The following is a 4,882-nucleotide window of genomic DNA, read 5'->3' as shown; positions in this document are numbered from 1 at the left end:
GCAATAAAAAAAGAATACATTACTAAAAAGCAGTGGTTTCCAAACTGTGTGTCTAGATATCCTGGGGTGCAATGAGGCTATTACATGGGTGCCTTGGATTAGCGAAAATGATAGGCAAAACCAGTGCTATATACAGTATAGCCACATCGTGAAATTGCTAAGTTATTCTGTGATCAAATCATTTGCACATCGGCAAATGACCAGAGATGTGCAAAGTCCAGTGTACATTGCTGTGTCACATCGTTAGAGCTCTACATCATTTAATGTGTGAATTTAAACATGCTTGGGATAGACATGAATGGGGAAAATTTACTAAGATGTGTATTCTACTTCACATGTGATGCTGCTATGGGCAGCCAATCAGATTCTACTGCTTATATATTTAGCACCCTGTAGAAGATAGTAGACAGGATCTGATTGGTTGGCCATAGCACCATCACATGTGAAGCAGAATAAACATCTTAGTAGATTTTGGCCGAATATATTTACAATGAAATAAGGACCAAATAGAGTTGAAGTTACCAAATGAGTAAACCAAGGGAAAGACTAGATGGACCAAGTGTTTTTAGCTGCCATCACATTCTATGTTTATTCTCAAACACAACCATTAGGTCTAAATGGACGGTTATTGTGCGGAAGAAAATGCAGAAAGCTGGAATGTATGCCAAGCATTCATTGAAAACACCATTACTGAAGAGTTTCAGGAATTGTTTGTCCAAGACATTAGGTGTATGCAAAAATAAACAGGAGGTAATGGATTATTTTAGTTGTATAATCATGTTATTTTCATTTCCAATTAGTCATGATTAAGATAGCAGAAATTAATAAAATACTTTGGGGGGTATGCAATCTGGGATCATGGCTGTCAACCCCTGCCGACAGCTGTAATCCTGGCCCATTTGCGGTCTGATCGACCGCAGAACGACAGACGGGATTCAATGTCCCATCTGCCACTCAGTGCAAAGGGGGCGTGGCTGCAAAAACGGCTGTGAATTGGTGATCTGCGGCCAGAATCGTGACAACCCATGGTCGTAATCAGCAGAACGGACCATCAGCTTCTAAAGTTGTGCCCGTTTTGCCGTGAACCTGCTTCAATGCTTTCACTAAAGAGAGCATTAATTAGGGAGCCGCACGCTATTTCCCATGTTGGAAATAGCTGCGGTACATTGCATACCACCCTTTTGTATGTCAGACTCAATTTTGATCTTTTGGCCTTAAAAACTCTTTTTCACTTATGGTGTGAATACTGGAATTGTATAGCCAATAAGTCATCCTCACTTCTCAGCATCAAAGTACATACGATAATATATATATTATTTTTTTATATATATATATATATATATATATATACAAATGGTTGGAATAGAGGAACAGCGACAATAAATACCTATGTACTAGGAAACTTTTTATAATAAAAAAGTTTTATTTGATACAAAAAGGTGCACAATAGCACCAAAAAAGGGGGGGAACAGGCAATAATACAGATACAAGTTCTATAGAAAAAACAATAGAAAATTGGTAAAATGCGGCAATGTTACTTAAAAAGCCTACACTTGGTGAGTGCTAAAAAATGAGTGCTAAAAAATGAAGGAGGGGAAATTTTTATGCTAAAAAAAAAAAAAAAAAAATTTTAAAAATTTTTTTTTTCTTATATATGATATACACTTTAAAAAGTCTAAAAAGTGAATAACTTAACTTAGTGGAGGAGTCAGCAGGCTCTGCCCAACGCGTTTCGTCTTAGAAGACTTCTTCAAGGGGTGATGGAGAGATGTGTATGGGGCTCTATTTATACTACTATGCCTAGTGCACATGGTAATGAGGTCACATCCTGTAGGATGTGGCCTCCGTTTTCATGATTAAGTGTATCAGACGGAATTTCATCCTCTTAACATAGTTGCTAGGGAGGTTATCTGCCCTTTAGCTTATAGTTACAGAAACCGCGAAATAAACATAGAAAACATAAAAGAAATGAGACATATTGCTTGATTGGGGGATGCGCGTCCCCACTTCCGGTAGGCGGACGTCACTTCCGCCCCGTTTCCTGTGTGGGGATAGTTCATTTCACTGGGCGTCTTCCGCCCTTCTACAGCGGATGTGCTGTTCTGCCACACTTCCTGGTCTTGAGCGCTGTGCACGGGTTGGCTATGGCGGCTGTCATTCAGATTCGTAGTTGTGATGCACGCTGTATCAGCTCTGAGATAGATTTTGTCTCTGCTCGGCGGCCATTTTTCCGGGGACTTTTAAGGATTTATGCATTGAGAAGCAGCCATCTTAGTGGGTTCTTTATGCGGACATTTGGATTCACTGGGTTTTGTTCATACTTTCGTTTTATATCGATTTCGTATGGTACATGAAAATATAAGATGTATCAAGTTAGTATTTGTATTTTGGACGTTTGCACAAGTTAATTTCATCTGACTTAGTAGCAATATTTATAACCATAGTATATACCAATATTAATAGCGATGTCTAGCAGCAGCATTGTACACAAAAATTTCTTTACATGATTATAACAGTATTTGATGTGAATAAATAAGTAAAAAATAATAAGTAAACAATATTTACATAAGCAGCGAATTAGTATGACAGAGTGTTTAATAAATTATAATGAGTGATGTAGAGGAAATATTACATATAAATATTTAATAAATACATAATAGGAAGTGCTTATAAATGACACTGGTGTGAGTGGACCAGGTGATTAGACTTAATTTGATGAGTGTCTATATATGACTATTTATTTGTAAGATATCTATCCGTGAGAGAGATCGGTGGTTTAGGTGACAGGTATAAAGGTGAGATATATAAAGAGGTGAGCAAGTATGTGTGCACTGAGCCTTGGTACTTTAATTTTGTCCTTATCTCGAGGTTCCTTATTTCTTTCATTACAGTACCTATTCTTCTCAGGTAGTCTCCTGTCCTGATACTGGACAGGCCCAGACACTGCTTGGCTGCCAAGATCGGACGAGATTGGGCATTGCCAGTGTGGTATGACTGTAATCTCTTTTGATTCTGGAATCCTCTCGGACTTGGGTACCTATTTGCTCAGAGAGTGACTATGGTGTATAGAAGGATAAAGGATGAAGAAATAAGGAGGAAAAACAAAGAAGGATAGAGTGGGGTGTGGTGTGCTTGTGTGGAAGGGGTAAGGTTCATCTCAAGGGAAGGTTACAGGACCTTTACAGGAACGGGGCAATTTCGTATCCCTCATTTAGACCATTGGGGTGTAGTGTCTGGAGCTGAAATATCCAATACATCTCCCTTTGGGAAAGTTTCTTTGCCAGATCGCCTCCTCTTTCTCCCAGCTGGACATGTTCAATCGCTTTGAATGTCATATCCTCCGGGTTGGATTTGTGGGTTGCTAAAAAATGTCTGGGAACAGCATGGTTGTCAAGTTTGTTTTTGACAGTGACGTGCGGTGAGATCAGTGGTTGGTGAGGCACTGGCAGCAGCATGACGGTGCTATGGAGCGGTGGGTCCTACACACATCAAGGGTGCCATAGCAGCCACATCCCCTGCACCTGTGGTAGTTATGCCACTGCGCTCAACCTCCACAGTCGTACCCTTATACGCAGTATGCAGCAGTAATACACCATATGCAGACAATGTCACACACTAGTAATGTCCTTATACATATATTGCTTTACAATAAAGGCCCTTACACATATGGCACACCTTATTAATGCATTTTACACATTATGCCATACTACAAATACAATAATAATTCCCCCATACACAAACTGTATCTTAATTAATTAATGCTCTTTCTCCCATAATGCCCGTTATACCTACTGTATGACCCACTTTTTTATAGCCTGTACACAAAATTGCCCCGTACATCTATGCCCCACATTATTAATGCCCTTATACACATGACATATAATGCCCCATTCACATATGCCCCACATTATTAATGCCCTTATACACATGACATATAATGCCCCATTCACATATGCCCCACATTATTAATGCCCTTATACACATGACATATAATGCCCCATTCACACATGCCCCACATTATTAATGCCCTTATACACATGACATATAATGCCCCATACACATATGCCCCACATTATTATTGCCCTTATACAAATGACATATAATGCCCCATACACATATGCCCCACATTATTAAATTCACATATACACATAGTTCCCTTTACATATGCCCCACATTATTAAAGGTCGTTCTACGCAGAATGCCCCTTACACATATCCCTAGGCCCCCACATGGTTTTATGACCAACTTGTATCCCTTCCCAGAACAATACAACAGTGGGATCAGTGACAGCACCAGCGGGGCTGACACCTTCACCCTGCAGTGATCTGCACTGCCAACAGCAAGAATTTGCTCTTCTGCCCCACCTGGACCCCCCCCCCCCCCTACATGCTAATTGATATTTTGCTGCACAGGAGATGCTGAGGATCAGTTTATTAACATTACTGGGCAATTGTTCAACAGGTGCAGATGCATACAGCAAAAGATTAACAGGGGGGTTCAGGGTAGAGGGCAAGTACAGCTGCTGTTGTGAGGGAGCAGACCTTGGTTCAGAACGGAATACTTTTTGGGCAGGAACAGCAGTTGTGAAAAGTTTAGAAATACACAGGTTTGTGGTGATTTTATGGTTGTAGGGGCTAAGGAATGTCAACATTGAACAGCGCAGATTGTTCCCCCCCCCCCCCGCGCGCGCTCCCACTTACCGGTAAAATCCCGTCTCTGGCTGTGTCCCGTCTGACCAGTCCCTGTCCTGGGGCTGTCACTTACGGCTCAGGCTCCGGGCAGGGATGGCTCCTCAGTTCTTCGGGTGGATGTCCCCTGCGTTTAGCTGCTGACAGCGGCCCCCATGCTTGGAGCACACAGCAGAGGTGTTCGTTCAGCCGGT

General features: G+C 41.3%; 1 pseudogene; it reads right to left on the bottom strand.

The window, feature by feature from the left end:
- Positions 1-2,882: 2,882 nt before the first annotated feature.
- Positions 2,883-3,002, bottom strand: LOC146053800 (5S ribosomal RNA; annotated as a pseudogene).
- Positions 3,003-4,882: the final 1,880 nt, after the last annotated feature.

Source organism: Crinia signifera, unplaced genomic scaffold (genome assembly GCF_055691185.1).
Source record: "Crinia signifera unplaced genomic scaffold, ASM5569118v1 HAP2_SCAFFOLD_209, whole genome shotgun sequence".
Lineage (NCBI taxonomy): Eukaryota > Metazoa > Chordata > Amphibia > Anura > Myobatrachidae > Crinia > Crinia signifera.
This window is presented reverse-complemented; position numbering and strand designations above follow the sequence as displayed.